This window comes from Haliaeetus leucocephalus, unplaced genomic scaffold (assembly GCF_000737465.1).
Source record: "Haliaeetus leucocephalus isolate CR32 unplaced genomic scaffold, Haliaeetus_leucocephalus-4.0 Scaffold173, whole genome shotgun sequence".
In the NCBI taxonomy this organism is placed as follows: Eukaryota; Metazoa; Chordata; class Aves; order Accipitriformes; family Accipitridae; genus Haliaeetus; species Haliaeetus leucocephalus.
In genome coordinates, this window is record NW_010972609.1 from 12,858,272 (window position 1) to 12,875,202 (window position 16,931).

Below are 16,931 nucleotides of genomic sequence, written 5' to 3' on the forward strand. Positions count from 1 at the left end.
AAGGAAGTGTTAAAGTTTGAAGTCCTGTCTGTCCTCCAGCTCACGTCTGTCCCTACAGGTCGCAGTGCTGCTGCTATACGTTCCACTGGAATAATGCCTATAGCATCATTTTGGCCAACCTGCTTCAGAAAAGGCTGCATTTCAGTTGTGCTGAATACAGAGAGGGACTGATCTATGTTCAAATGAGGTAGATGAAGAGACACCCGCTGACTGTAAAGGTTTTGGGATGTGGCCTATAATATGCAAAGTGTTTTGGTGGCAGAGGGGATTTTCTTTGTTTGAGAATGGGATGAGCCCAATTTTCAAAAATAAGAAATATTTTACAACGAAAGCATTACAGATCAGGGAAACAAAGGAACTGGTTGTTATTTGCAATTGTGTTCTGTATATGCCATTTTAATAAACTGTGGGATATGACAGTTGGTGGTTTACTGTTAGTTCACCCAAAATAAATGAGTGTATGAATAATTCAAATTATTAAGTTAGTTTCCACTCCTAGGCTTTCACAGCCTGAAGCAATAAGGACAAAACAGAATGGCAGAAATGGAGTTCCCCTAGTCCTCTGCACTGTGACATCTAAAGAACTGGGGGCAGGCACTGCACAGGGCTACTGAAAAGTCCTTCCTCAGCTGGAGAGAACATGGAGCTGGGAGAGTGCTAAAATATGTGCAGGAGGAGACAGTGAAAAGCTCCTACCCTTCGGTTCAGATGCACTGTCCAACGATTGCAGGGGCGCTGGCACGGGCCCAGAAGGAAGGTATGGACACTGCAGGGCTGACAATCCCGCCACGTTTATTAGTGGTAAGCTCCAGGAAATGTTCCACATAGCCCTCATAGTTTTCTGGCTTCAGACTTAAATGCATACACGCATACACTCACACCATCCCTTCTTAAATTTCCTTTGAGGTTCCAACGTACTGCTGTTTTACCCTCAGGAGCTGCTTCTCCCCACAGGCTCTGTGCTACACTCTGTTCTGCCATCCACAATAGCCAGTTGCACATACTGGGAAGAATGCATTTTGTTACTACTTTGATGAGACATGGCCGTACAGTGAGATGTACATATTGACGAAGTGGTCTCACTGAAGTTATCGCTGATCTAAAGGAAAAGAGGATTTCATTACTTATTCCCTGCTCTCACAGAAAGTACCATTTCCCAGGTCCAATGGGTTACTTATCACCTCCTTTGAGGCCTATAGCCGTACTTGTAATAAGATTAACAAAAAGAGATCTCAGATATCGCTGTATAGAAAGACAACTTGTGTAGGGAAAAGGAACAAATTTCCAGAAGGGAACTTCTTGTATCCTGAAGAGACAGGAGATAGGTCTGTGAACTGAGCCTAACAGCAAGAAAAGAAGAAATCCCATGTGGAGCTGGATTTATACACACATGAACATTGTGTGTGTGTAGATATATAAATGTATGTATCTAGATATATGTGTGTTTCTTTGTGTGTGCATACATTTATTATGTACGAGATTCAAGTCCTAAGTATGCAAAGAGAACACGTGATCTATCCTTGTGGCTTTTTTTCCCTGTGCCCTGTTGTCCAGATGTAAGGTGTGAAACACATCCAAGTTCCTTAGAAAGGAAAGTGTTGAGCCAGGCAGTTCAGGCTGAGCTGTTGCAGTTACCCCTCCACTGAAAATGAACAACAAATTCAAATAACAGAGGCCGTGTTTGATTCTGGATCTTTCTGGGTTTTGTTTCTCTAGTTCCCACGCCCACAGTCTCACCTCTCTCCCACCTTTCCCTACTTACCATAAAGTTATGATGCCCTTTACTAGAATAATGAATGGAATTCCCAGATTATTATTTTAGAGGCTTAACTGATTCTTAGTGTTTTTTATGTGCCTAGCACTTATACAAAGAGGCTTTTTCATATGTTTTTCAGCAAATATAGAAATAGGCTTGGAGTCAGTACTCATTTTAATAGTTTCAACAGATAGACACATTTATTTCCAAAGATTTCTTTTTTTCCTAATTGCACTTTTGCCATCACTCTGCATGTAGTTGTGCTACACACCCATCTATAAACCTGGACCTATCGCCAGCAAGTAGAAAATCTCCAGCCTTAAAGGAATTTTTATACAAACATATATACCTGCACAATACTCAGTGCACAAAACTCTAAATACATATGAGTGAGACTGTCAGAACCTTGCTTCCCCTTCTGCGTGTTATTTATTTCCAGATAATCTCAGCTGAGAGCTTTCTAGTGCTGTCACTATGGCCAATTTTATATTGGATATTTTTCTCGATACAGATGTGTAGCTATTTGCCTTTTCTTTACTTCTCTGTAAATGCCATACGGACAGAAATCATTGAGTCACCAGATCATACATTTATTTTTATGATATATTATGCTGTTTGATGTCATGTTGACATCTAATTGATGTTGGTTTTGCTTTTTTTTGTCTTTGTTTTGTTTCTTGGTTTCAATAAAAAGAGAATTTAAAAAAGGCTGTAGAGTGATGACTTAAGGCACTGACAGACATGAACATAGTATGCATCTCTTTTATGATGTGCTGCTGAGTAATTGGGTATATTTCTAGGTTTAGATAACATATAGGAGACCTCTGAATTTTTACTGTATAGTGAAGTATTTGTGTAAGCCTAGCCTATAACCTCAAAAGAACTTTTTTCTCTAGCAAGAAGTACATACAGAACATGTTTTCAATAAGGGCTTAACTCATGATTTAAGAGTCAATAAAGAAAGGTTTTCCATAAAGAAATGAGAAAGCAACAATAGAACTAAAATACAACACACCGAAGATTAGATATGTTCAATCAGCACAACAGTGTCTTTGTACAGTAAAGAGCAGAAGGGGATGATTAATAGTAAAATGGTATGTATGTCAAAAGAAAAATAAATGCAATTTAGACAAAGTACACACTTATTAACAGAGAACATCATTTACAGTTATTCAGATGGGAGGAAGGCAAGGATGAAACTAGCAGTGAATGTATTTCACAATGTGAAGTCACATTCATCTTGGTTCAGGGTTCCCCCCACCCCCACTACAGCTGCAAAATAAAAATACTGGTGAAATCCTTGCTGGAATAAAATTAATGCCTAAGTGCCCAGTGACTTCAGCAGAATCAGGATTTCACTCAAGGTATTTTAAGGTGCAGCTTTACTAGGCAGACCTGGATCACCAATGGGAACGGGTCCACAAATATCCCCAAGGTTCCTGCAGCGCACCCACTGCAGACACAGCCAGCTCTAACAGCCTTGACACCAACCGGACTTTTTAAAGAGGGGCTGAGGCTACAGACCCACTTGCACTCATCCTCCTTCTGAATGGCTAGTAACAGGGTCAATAAATGCCTGGGGCTCTTCTAGGTGGCTTTACCAGGCACTGCTTTGGGGGCACAGAATGTGGGGAGGGAAGGAGGGAAGCTGGCACTTTGACACAAGCGCAGAGACCAGATTCAGCTTAGACCAGTGAAAGGCAGATTAACGTGCCTGACAGACCAAGTATCTGCCCAGCACCTACCAGAAAGCTATCATGTGAAACCAACAGAAAGGTTGCAGAGAAATTATTTCTGCATGGTAATACACTACGAAAAGATTTTGGGAGGACCTCCTCCATATTTGCCAGAAATGTTATAAAAATGACCAGCTGTAAACTTAGTATTTCAAACATTCCAAGTTTTGAGCTAGAAAGATAAAAATATGTTATCAGATTGTATCGCTCCCTGCAGAACCACAGAGCTCCCCGGAGGTGCCCCAGCAGTGTGCCAATCCAGCCTGTTTGTGAAAACCGGTGATTCACCTTCCACAAAGAAAGACAACTGTAACCAAATATATATAAAACAAGGGAAAATACAAGACAGAAAGAAAATTACCATTTCACTCTGCATACAAGAAACACTTTATCGGATAACTCCATAAACACCACCCACAATGCTCTAATATCTCCAAATAAACCAACACAAAATAAACATGGATTTATAAGAAAGGCAAGAAAGGTAAATTTTAAATGAAGAAGAGAGTCTGGAGAAATTGTAAATTAGGAGAAAACAAAGTTTAAAACATAAATGTTTGTTCAATATTAATTCTAGAAATTGCTACCACTCCTACTTTGCATACATAATTACACACAAAATGGGGAAAAGGAAGAGAAAGAAAACAAGTGTTATAATTCCATCAAGAATTATCTGGAGGACATGAAAATTTTTTGAGTTTCACTCTCCTGATATATGGTATCAGTAGAAACCAGACAGGGAATTAAAGCCCATAATTCACAATATGCATGGTTTTAGCGCTCATGAGATATAAATCAAAGACAAAGTGGTAGATCTGAAACATATATCTCAAAACACCCATCCTCAAAGCTCCTTCTTAACTACCTCTCTCAAAATCCCAAGCTGTCCCAAAACTATTTTGATTATGGTCTAATCTACTCTGCGTGACCTTTGCAGAAATGATTCTTTGCAACTCTGGCAAGTCTACCACTTTTGTCAGATGAATGACCCCCGCCATTTGCAAGGAAGTTCTCAGAATGTCCGCATTATAGGACTATTATTGCCAGAACTCATTGAGCTCTTGCTGTGTTCACAGATTTAAATCTGAAAGCCAGAAATTATAAACATATACCTCATTCAAGATAGTACACACAAGCACAGAAGCATACAAATTATTTCAGTAATGTACACTATAGCTACAGAAAGATGACATCAGAAACCTTTATTAGAATCAGACAAGAGCCTCAATTCTTAAATCATCAACTCACATAATTTCTCTTTTTCTAAACTCCCTTTGATTTCTTTGCCTATTAAATCTAATTGCTATACAAGCTGGTGTTAGATGCTCTTGAAGTCACACAGAAATTTACCTACCCAATTTAAACCATATTTTCCTGACATAACATACTATATGGCAGTATAGTGGAACACCATAGAGAACTAAGCCTTGCTCAAATGGCTTGCCATCTTGAGACTCCTACAGTTTCTATCTCCAGTCATCAGTTGTCTTCAGGATTTTACACTTTTTGAAGACAGATATTTCTACACCTTCTAACTAATCTTCAAGTCTGCTTGTACTGTAGGACATGGATGCAAACATTTAAACAGAAATGCTCCACTGTAATCCTAAAAGACAGCATGAAAAACATCACCAGAAAGATAACGAATAAAGAGAACTTAAAACTTAACGGAGCATTCCCACTTCCTAAGTCTGTAGGTGGAAAACAACATTTCATCTTTATCCGTATAGCCTATTAGTTCTCTCTGTTAATGAAATAATGAGAAGACATGAAGTCAAGGAAATACGTAAGAATGAATGTGGTAAAAGGAGAGAGAATCCTTCAAACTATATTATGGACAGTGTCAATAAATGCGAATTAAGTAACTTCCGTCGTGTCCCGTCCCCCCCTGCCCCAATCCCAGGTAAGTATATAAATTATTTGCAGCATTATTATTACTCTAGCAACATTATAATACAATTGTTTCATTAACAATCCATTGCCTGTTATTCTAAGTACTATGAAGTAAATTACAATTGTCACACAAACGTACATCTAAATTACAAACAATACTCTCACTAAAAAGTATCCAGGTTTTTACGAAATTTTTGAGGAGGTGATCTGATTTTAGGACTGTCATACTTTTAAGGAAATATAGATTGACTTAAGTAAACATTGCAGGAAGGAGCTCATGCTCTAGGCTTCACCAAGCAATCAGCAAGGCATCTGACACGCTACAGAAAACCTGCAAAATCCAGCAAATAAATCATGTAACACCCATTCAGTATCCTACAAAGCACACAGTGGGGAGCTGACACATTATTAACTGACTGTAATTTTCATAAACTGTAACATACTAAGAGCTTTATGACATACATGTGGTGAAATATATTCTTATGTATTATAAATGCACGTGTTTTTAAAGCACGTTAATCAAGATACTTCAATTACATCATTGGGTTGTGTTTGTTTTCAAGTTAGTGGCATCAAAAATTGTTGATTATTACAGTAAGCAGATTTGGGAAACATCTCCATCTCATGACTCCACTCTAACAAATTCACAAGCTTTTGATGATGTGACAGTAGTATGTAACATGACAAAGGGACCAACCTGAGCAACAGAGAAGATAGATAACCTTGGGACACGTTATTGTCCCAAAGTGGTGCTTCCCTTGAATATGACCTTTTATATCAAATTACATTTTATACAAACTTGCTGAAAGCCTGCTCTTTCAATAAAAACAAATCTAGGGACAATGCAGGTTCCAAGGAAGCCCTAATGCCATCCAGAAGGAAAGAACTGAAGATGATATGACACAGACCTCAGCTTTCAACCAAAGCTCTTTCCTTTTGCCTTGGTGAAGATTTATACAACTTTACAGATGCAAACCTCACCTGCCTCTTTCAGGAACAGCAAAAAGCAATTCTGCAAATGACAGAACACTGGCTTTTGAAGCCTTACATTGTTCTGCCACACACAGGAATAACTTGAGGTCCCAAAGGTTCGTAATAGAACATGGCGCTTTGCCAACTCTCATTACTGCCTGCCAACCTGTAGATAATCTTCTTGTACTGTACTTCATCTGATACTTTCACATTTACAACCTTTTACAATACTCAGCAGTTTCTATTTAAATAAAAGTAGACAAGATTAAAAAAAAATAAACCTAAACTAGGAAATACAGGCTAGATGTGAAAGCTGAGAGCATTTTCCTCTCTATTGTCCATTATTCTTTAATGTATCATTCTCTTTCCGCATGTAGGCCAAAAAAATAAATCCAATGTAAACACAAAAGGCAAATACCTTGTGAAGGCCAGGCAAATATTTGAAAAGCAAAAAAGAGATTCTGCTTTTATCTCTAGATCACCCTACAATTTAATGGTTAGTGGAGAGGGGTTTCTTTTTTCCTTTCTTGTTTTTCTTTTTCTCTTTATTTCAGGGAATGCAGCAGGGGCAGGTCCACAATTCATAGCTCATAGAATGGTTATCAACCTATAAACTATAACAATGGGATAACAAAGGTCAGATAACTACACCGTGTTTGTTACAGAGTGGAGAGAAAAACTGGCACTTTCAAAAGGCTATAAGGCAACAAACCAACGTATTAAAAACCTTGATCCAATATTAAACTATGAAAATTACATGCCTGACCTTGTAATCTGATGTATGTAATGCATAAGCAAAGTGCAGATTCCTGTATGGAGCTTAATGGTCTTTATGAGGTTTCTCAAAATTAAAGTAGCACCACTCCATGCACTAGAGAGAAAGACTTGGGCCTTCAGCTATGTCAGCAGTATGAAGTAGTACCACGGTATAAGAAAAAAGAATATCCGGAAGCTAAAATGGTAAAGCTGGTAAACCATTACCAGTGAGCCCACAATCACCTAGTAGAAAGAGTAAATGACTACCTATATGAGTAGGCAACTGAACTGATTGGAAAAGGTTGCTAGGTGGGAATAAAGCTCTTGAAACTGAAATAGAATACAAGCACCCTTTTTTGTCCCCTTATTACTAGTCCATGGTTCTCAGGTCATTACTGAACACAAATATACAAGTGTTCAGTGGTTCAATAAGATGGGTTGATGCTCTCAGGCCAACAGCAAATCTTTACCAATCACACATGAATCCCAGAAATTCCTCAAGACAGATACTATCTAGTCCCTTCATTCAGAGCAGGATCATAATATATTGCTGTAAATATATATGAAAACTGCATCAAATGCCTCACCTATCTTATAAGTAAATAAGACTTTTGGCCTGCTGAGTTCTTTATCGTGTAACGTTTCATGAAACGCAAATTGAAAACAAAACCTCTGGAACTCCATACAATGAGAGCCACTGCTGTCTTACATTGTATGCAAAAAAAGTTAATTATAAGTAAAATAAGGTAAAGCCATCAATGGTAATGTTATTAAAAATATTGATGTATTAAGGTAAGGAATTTTTTTATAGCAACAACTACAGTGGAAAAAAAAAAAAGCCATACCCTTTAGTTTATTGCTTGCTTAGAGTAGCAAGAAAAGAATGAGAAGGAAAAAAGAGCAGAATATACTGATCAGAATAAAAGGAGAGTTCTGGTTTAGGGCTCCATAATAAAATATGGCTTAATTCTTAGTCTCTGTATATGAGATGGTATTAATAAGTATATATACTGTGAGGTAAAACTTTCAGCTTAATTAGCTGGTGAGGGTGAAATGTGTCATATAAAAACGACAGCATTTGGTAGTTTGCCCCCAAATCTGCCTCTATAAGGTAATCGGTGTAATCAATGGCTAATGTTATTCTCACTCAGTTATCCACACTCTTAGATCATCTTCTCCAATACAGATAAAATTTCCTGAGAATGAAATATATATTGTCTTATACTTATCAACAGCTGATGTACAACATAACATGCTATAACATTTTTTAATACATGATTTTCAACCTGCAAATATTCTTCTAAACACTAATATAAAATTATTGTGCAACAAAGGGTTATATTTGTCTAAATTTTCAACTATATTTCTCTGTGTGACTATGGGCTGATAGAGGTTATTTAAGGGCCATCTGCTATAAGACTTTTAAAAATGTATGAACAAATATATTTCAGCAAAAAGGTCACTCAGAGTATAAACAGAAAGAAGTGACTTTGGGGTTGATCACCTGTCCACTGACTTCAAGGGTGTAAGAAAACCTTTTATATATGTTCAAGCTGTAGAGTATGTGTACTTTATTATCTTTTATTTGAAAAAAGTTATAAACACTCCTAAATAAAGAGGTTTGGTTGGCAAAGTAGCATTAATACTAGAAAACAGAATTAATACTTGCTTACTCTTGTAGGAAACATTTATAGATAAAAGCTATTAAAAAAAAATCTACTTTCTAGCATTAAAAAAAAAAAAAATCTAATTAAGCACCTGAAAGCTATTTTGATTAGGTTCATTTTCAGTTTTCACAATATAACAGCACGTTAAAAGAGTATGGTATTCCACAGGAGAAGAAACAATGAGAAAAGGAATTACGTTCCAGACTACCACATAAATTAGGGGATACCAGCCCTTCATGGTGAGATTTATCACAATCATGAGCATGGTACTACTACAGATATTGCCAGAAAACCGATTTTCTTATGCCTTTTCCCTTGAAGCCCTTGTAAAAAAAAACAAGTTGGCAAAGAACATGGATATGATCTCTATAATCTCTAAAAGCAATTTTATAAATACCTTAGGTAATAAGTAAACACGTACAATGTCCAATTCTCCACCTGTTTAATATTAGAAATCCTGAACTGACCCATGCATTTCCTAAGTAAAACTGCTAACAATAGCCTGGAAGATTCATAAGCATTCTAATCTACTTGATTTTATCAACTAATTCTCAATATTTTTGCTGAGACTGTATTACTCCTCTAAATTCTACATCATCTCTGAAAGTAGAATGATGTATGAGACAGACAATATATATCAGGAAGTGTGAAGTTTTGTGCCTAATATTAATATGAAAATTACACAGGGCATTACTATGCATATGTACGTAAATGACCATTAGACAGATGCATGTGTACGTTCACATATACATATATATGCAAATACATGTGCATATTTGCATATGCAGTAATACATATAAATAAAGGACAAAATGGACTTGTATGCATGTACATATGCATTTGTGTGTATGCTTATACACACACATACAGAAATATGCAGATAAAAAGATCCATAACCTGCATATAACTATATGTTGTTTAGACAGACACACATATACATAATTTGGAGGGAATTCACTAAGCTATTTGTTACTAATGAGGACTACAATAACTGACATAGTGTATCATATTGCAGGATCACAGTGTTTGCTCACAAATTTTCTAAAGCATGGATCACTTCCTAGTCTGGGTCTAAAAACCACGGTACAGGTTCACAAAGCGATATATTTTTTAACAACAATAAATATTTTTTTCTTCCAATTGCTTACTGTGTGGTTCAGTCTCTCTAGTCTTGGTTGGTATCAGTCAACCCATTTTGTATGGTTTTAATAATTTATGAAGATATATTCTGATATACGGGCACATTTTTTAAAGTAAAACAGTTGCTGCACTGCTGGAGCTGCAGAAGTAAAATCAGAACATCACCACTGATGAATTAAAATTCAACTAAAAATTAGTTGTGTTTCACTAGTACAGGTGAAGTAAAGTAAATCGTTATTCCTACATATACCTCTGTGCTGTTGAAAGTGTGCAGGCAATTTTGTTTCTACAACGTCTACGATCATCTACCACCTAAGGCATGTTGATTGTACCCTTAAAGGCTAATGGTGTGACAGTGCAAAAAACATTCAGAAAAAGGCTCAATAATTTATTTGCTGGCATAAAGTTTCCTTTCTAATTTATTCCCTGAAAACATCAGGTTTAGGAAAATGGGAAAATGACATTTCTCATACAATGCAAAAATTATTATTGATACTAGCAGATGAAGCAGTCACTTCTTAGTCTTTCCTTTCTTCGCTTGCTACAAAGAGCTAAAAGCAGAGAGCAGAAGACAGAGGACACAGTGACTGGATTACATGTATGCAGCTGTAGGGTGCAGGAGAGAATAACCCTGATGAAGTCCATACAGTAACTTCAGAACTATATCAGTGTAGCCAAAGCAGAATCTGATCCTCCCCCAAAACAAAAACAGCTACTACTAATTATTGTTTTAGTTGACTTCAGCATCAGTTCAACCACTTAGCTCTTTCGTTGAAATAGGAAGCCTAGGCAAGTATGCGCTGAATGCCTAGATCTGAATCCTGACAAGCAAGAGAGGCTTATTATTCTCTTTCTTATACCATAGCAGCTCCCTTCCCAATAGGAATTTAAAATAAAACAATGTTTCTCTCCTGCAGGTTTTATTTGGCCTTTACATTAAACAACACTCTAGATTAGTCATCATCTTTACCAGACAATTGTCATGGGGTCACTAGCAGCTACTTTGTTTTCCCTCAAAACTGTGTAACATGATGATAGTATTATATGGACTACAACTGATGGGAAAAGTAGAAAGAAGGGAGAATAATCAACAACATACTAAAAATATTTCTTTCAAAGAACAAGCAGTCTATTGAAAAATCACAGACAAGAAAGATTCAGCATAAGCACTAGTAAACCATATATATTACCTCAATAAATGCTAAAAGCCTACCCCGGTAAAGCAAGAACAAAGACATTTGTGATTTAGCTCACATTTTTCAATCAAAAATCAGGGTCTATGCTTATACATATGGCTTTTTTTGAATCCAAGTTAATAGGGAAGTAGAACAAATGTCTTTAAATTGGAATTAAACAAGTACGGTCATGCTGAAAACTCTGTTTTGAAAAAAAAATCAACATAAACAGTCAGGATTTGCCTGCTGCAGTTCTCACTAAGGTTTAAATAGATGATTCTCCCACTGTAAAATGACAGGAAACGTGCACATGCACATGAACTACTAGACAGCAGACAAACTGTTATATATTGTTTACATTTTCCATCCCTGTCCAGAGGTAGAAAGGCCCAAAGAATGTCACTGAGTAGTAGTGGCATCTGTGCATTATAGCTGCCGCTGAAGTGCCCCACTTTGGCCTTCTCCCAGTGCAATGGAATTTGGTTGGTTTGACCTATTTAAGCAGAAGCGCCCTGACAAATCTCCGCTCTGTTCTGAACACTACTGTTTGCCTCCTACACTGAGCACCTGCACATCACAATCTCATCAGCCTGGTTAGTAAAACAGACCCATTTGTGGGACAACAGTCAATCTACTGTCCTTTGGCTCTCACAAACTTGGGTGAATACAGCTAGAGCAAATTTGCTGTGGGTTTTGTTTGTTTGGGTTTGTGCAGTTTTTTACTACAATTAAAACATTTGGTCTAAAGGCTCCAGAATAATTAATAACTGCACAAATACTGATTTGTACTATCTTTGGAAGAAATACCAACAGATTCTCCTCTAGCAGCTATAAAAATACAACCAAAGCCTGTGGAGTAAAAACAGTCAGGGGATTACATTTTACAGTTCTATGGATGTTACATACCATCACCCACTACTACCACAGAACTGTATTCAGATGGTGAAAAATGACACATTTGATTGCTCCAGGATTTAGTAGCTGAAAATAAAGTAATGTGTCCTTGAGAAATACACTGCTTCATGAGTATGTCTTTTTAAAAAAAACTATTGGAATATGTTGGATGTAATAAGGAACACATGTAACTCCTACCTCTGATGAAGAAAAAAAGGAAAGAAAAAAATGTTTTCTCCTTGCAGCACATGATTCAATTAAGTCTTCAAGCTCTTCTCTCTTTGCAGCTGTTTAAAATACAGTTATTTTCCATAAGACAGTAAAAAGGCTAGTCCCAAAGGCAAAATGAAGTCTTACAAGATTCCTCTCTACATTATCAGACAAGGATCCAGTGCTAATAAACACCTATGTACCTAACTGGCATTTTTGAAAAACACGGAACACTTAGCAGCTTGCACTGAAAGCAAAACCCACAAGACATTAGGCCTGTTTTATTCAGGTGTTTAGACTAGGTAGGTTTAATTCGTTTTCAGTTCTAACATTTTACAATTTATTTTCTTCTAGAAGGAGAGTTCTAATGTTTCTGTATTCTCTCTTTAATATCTTGTAGAGGTAGACACCTATACGCAAAGTCACAAGTTCACCCTGGATTTATCCTTTTTTGATGACACAGCCTTGTAATTTTACATCCAACCACTCTAAGCTGCTGATGCTCCGTAAGGACACTGTAAAAGCCAGAGTTGTTCATGAGCTCTTTTGGTAATATAACAGCCTGAAGCACGGCTAAGCACCAGCTGCACCGTATTTATCTACTTGTTTATGAAAGAGTTTCCCCCTCATTGTGTGGATAACTGACCTTAGCCATAGCTAATAAGACATGAGCTTCCTTGAACTATGCAGCTTTACACTGAATCTTATAAAATACTTCAGTGTTATCCATATAGCCTCACTGAGCTCCTAATGAACTGAAACACATTCTCTCTCCAGTACTGTCATCACAAACAAGGTGTGGTCCAAGGCACAAAAATAACCTGGCCCAACCTTTGCTTTCACCATCTGCTTCTGTAGACAAGCTTCTTGCTGACTATCACCAGGTTTTTATAAAGTAGAGAATCAAGCAACATATAGATATTTATGCTCCACCCTACCCATCATCTCATCTTACTGTCCCAACCATGTAGTGACAAGAATGGCTTGATTGCTGCAGGCTAACTGCTTCAGCAGCCTCCTCTAAATTGCAGCTGTGTTTCCAGATGTATGTCTAGTTAGTCAGAGACCTCTGGAAATTCATCACTTCTCCACCTTAAGCCTTTAAACAGTCTGGGATCTACACAGTCTGCGTTGAAGAAAATGCAACAATTTTACTTAACATGAAAACCCTGCTCAGTCAAACTAGTTCCACTAAATCAGATGATGTTCTTATCAATCTATTCCAGACATGACGAACTTTTTCTTTTTTTTCTCCGTTTTTTTTCCTTTTTTTTTTCCTTTTTTTTTTTTAAATAAACAACTGAGACGCTACAACTGGCACAAAAGCAAGGATCATGGCAGCTGTAGAGCCATGCTGAACTGACTTGTAGGGGGACTTTTTCCACAGGTTATACTATGATACTTTTGAATTTGAAACGAGTCGCTGGAATGAGCACAAAAGACAGTTTCTGCTTGATATCTTTTGTTTCCATTTTTTATTTAAGAATATTACTTTTACCGCAGTTAATTTAAATTATAATAATTAAATAACAGCTAATTTACACTGGCTTACAGTTGGGGCGTTCAAGACTTTCTCTTCAGTTGCAGGTAGTATTTGATGATTTAGGATTCTCCCAATAAGCTAATACTTGTAATAAATTTTTAAATGGTTATAAAAGTCTGTCAGTTGAACCAGCACAGTGCTAGAGCTCAGATGTCAACTACATATACATACAAAATACCCTGAAATACTGAAATTTGTCTAATTTGTGGGTTAGTACACACATAAGTAATACAATCACCTTAATCATTCCAAATAAGCATACAGAGAGTTTCATTTTGTTGTTCCCCCCCCCAACAGCACTACACTAGTTGTTCCTGATGATGTTCCAAGCAGAGCATTCCAAAGAGTCACTCGTGCAGGAAAACAGTTGAGCTAAACTCAAGTTGCCAGCTTTTTTCTAATTTTAAGTTTAGCTTTCCCATTCTGAAGCAAGCATTCTTCTCCAATACTAGTTAAAAGAGCTTATCTAATTCAACTTTCATTTTTTCCTTAAACATCTGGGAAACTTCATTTCTCTAATCAGTTTCTTACTTTCCTCCACTAATTACAATCTTGTTTTTTCTACGTATATCATTTCCTGTGTGATAATTTTTTCATCATTGGTTTTCTTGCTCTTTATATATTTCCTAGATGCTGGTGTTCAAATTCAGGCAAAGCAGCTTATTTGTTTTGTGCCCATTCTCCTCAAAATACTCAGATAAAATGTGCCACAAGAAGTTATTTGCCTCTCTGTATACCTGAATATTTAGCATAGCTTCCAAAATGCCACTATTTGTTGCCCTGATAGCTCCATCATCAGGAAATTCTAGGATTTTAATTTACTCTAATGTGACGAGCTGTCCTTCAGAAAAATTGGCCACCAGCTGTCTCTCTGCTCGAGTAGGCCAAAGTCACACGCAAAACAATGAAGCCTGTCAGACAAATGCCACTTCTCCATCTCACTTTCCTCACTGCCTGTTCTTCCCTTCTTTCTATTTCTCCTTTGCCCTAGGCCACATCTTAATCCCATTCTCAAAATCAAATGGTTTCTTCCTTTCCGTATGGCTCATGAAAGGTTACCATGTAGAACTAAATTGCTACAGGGGCTCAGCCTTCAGATTTGGGTTACTTTCAGTTTTTATCTGCATTTTCATTCTTGTATCACCACAATCCCTTTCATGTAGCTTTCAGGCTATTTCATAGACATAGGCTGAAATCTGGAGATGGTAAACTCTTTTCTACCAAGACAGATACTGTAGTAATATCATATACATATTGAATTCCCTTCTACAAGCAAATCAGGATCTTTTAGAATGCTACTAAGTAACAGCACACAACTTGGGAAAAGTTGTTAAATACTGTATACAGACTTTCTAGTTTCTACAGTCTTAGACCATTATTTAAAAGGTTTTACACATCTCAAATAATAAACAAAATAGTGAAGACTACATTGAAAACATAAATGTTTATCATACCTATTGATTGGTACCAGCAGCACAAATATAACAGACAAATTTGAAAGTTTTCCCAAGAGAGAGCTTTGAGTCTTTAGAAAATTACCAAAATTATAAGAAGATTATGCTCAACTGATCCAATGGTTTGGTTTGCATTTCTCCACATAAACACAGTGGTATGTTTACCAAACATCCATTTCCTTCTAAACCCAGATCATAGAGTTTCTTAAACCCCACAAAAAAAGTTTTTTAATGACCACAAATGTGTTCACAATATCAAAACAAACTTGAATAAATCATTCATAGTGTGAAAACTGCAGTCTAATAACTCTGAAAGAAAGAGCTCCGCAACATAAAAGTTTCCGTAAAACTCCACAATATGTTCAAGCACAACTAAAGACAGATTTACGTAATATATTAGCTTGCAATTACAAAGGACTCTTCAGGTTTTTTAATCAGTTCTCACACTTAACCACAAACCAGTAAAGAATTGTTAGGATATTTCACAGTTACGTACATTGCATAGCTTAGAAATATATCTTCTTACCAAAGTTAAAGCACAATATTAATTTCTTTCATTCATTTGAGGAAACTGAGGATCAACACATGCTGTTTCATATGCCGATAGTGTAAGTAAATCAACAAAGATTCTTTTTAAAACTAAACTCTCTTACAATGAAAAACAGAAAGAAAAGACTTTATTCCTTTGAGAAGATGTGTAGCTTACCTGGCTTTGCCATTCCACACCGACAGCCTGAACAATATTATCAGCTCTTCAGGTACTAATTCTTGCTAACTGGAAGGATATTTTCTCTCTCACTGGATTAATAATCAACTTTCCTGATAGTTCATTTGTAATTCTCTGCTGGTTAACCCTTTGCAGGGCTCTCATTTTGAACTAAGCAGCCTACACTGTTCTGTTCATTTTAATACAAAAATAACAAAACATATGATAGTACATACATGACAATTAAATCGCGAGCTAAAGAAAAAGTTTAAGAATAGATTATCTTAAAAAACTAAAAGCTTACAAATACTTAAGACTTTCTTTCTCTTAAAGACTCTACTTACTAAACCTAAGAGCCAGTAAACCAATGCGTCAACAAACTGAAAGCTGTAAAGTCCAATGGCTTATACGACAGCACGCTCCCATGAAGCTACTGCTCAACCTCTCATCTTCAGTCTACGTGTAAATACGACACATGCCTGCTGAATTCTGAAAATAACATCTTTTACTATTGAATACTGTGCTGAGAAATTACCACTGTTATCAGTTTGTGCAAGGCCGTCCATCTGTGTTGTCAGAAAGCAAGAGCAAGAGTGGCCAGGAGTAAAAATGAGATAAGAGAGGCCCAGAATAGTTAAAAAGAGGAGTTCAAATAAGGTCAGAACAGTTTAACATGGGATACCTAAGAATTATGTGTAATTTTATTTTTCAAAGGTAATAGTAGCAAATTACATACATTTTATCAGTTTCATAAGAATTCAATACATTTTGGCAGCTCTGTTGTGAAATGAGTAAAAAGATTATAAAACAAATCAAGGAAAAGGGGTTAGAGATCTAGTATAGGAAGGTGAAACATTCTGGAAATCCTGACCTAAAGAAACTAGTCTTTGTTTGGGGGATATAAGACAGACCTGGGGATGTGCTTTGGTTGTGGACAGAGGGAAGAGGAAGAGAAAAATAAACTTGTTGCATGGATGACTGAGGCATAATGCTGCAAAAATGGAGAAATCATAAGAAAGGCTGGAAAGG

General features: G+C 36.7%; 1 protein-coding gene across 2 annotated transcripts in view; it reads right to left on the bottom strand.

Moving 5' to 3' along the window:
- SOX6 (SRY (sex determining region Y)-box 6) overlaps positions 1 to 16,403 on the bottom strand; it is a 270,394-nt gene extending 253,991 nt beyond the window's left edge. For both annotated transcript variants that reach the window (XM_010563828.1, XM_010563827.1), the window contains exon 1: positions 15,903 to 16,403. The gene's annotated coding sequence lies outside the window, so the exon portion shown is untranslated. The remainder of the gene's footprint in view (positions 1 to 15,902) is intronic.
- Positions 16,404 to 16,931: the final 528 nt, after the last annotated feature.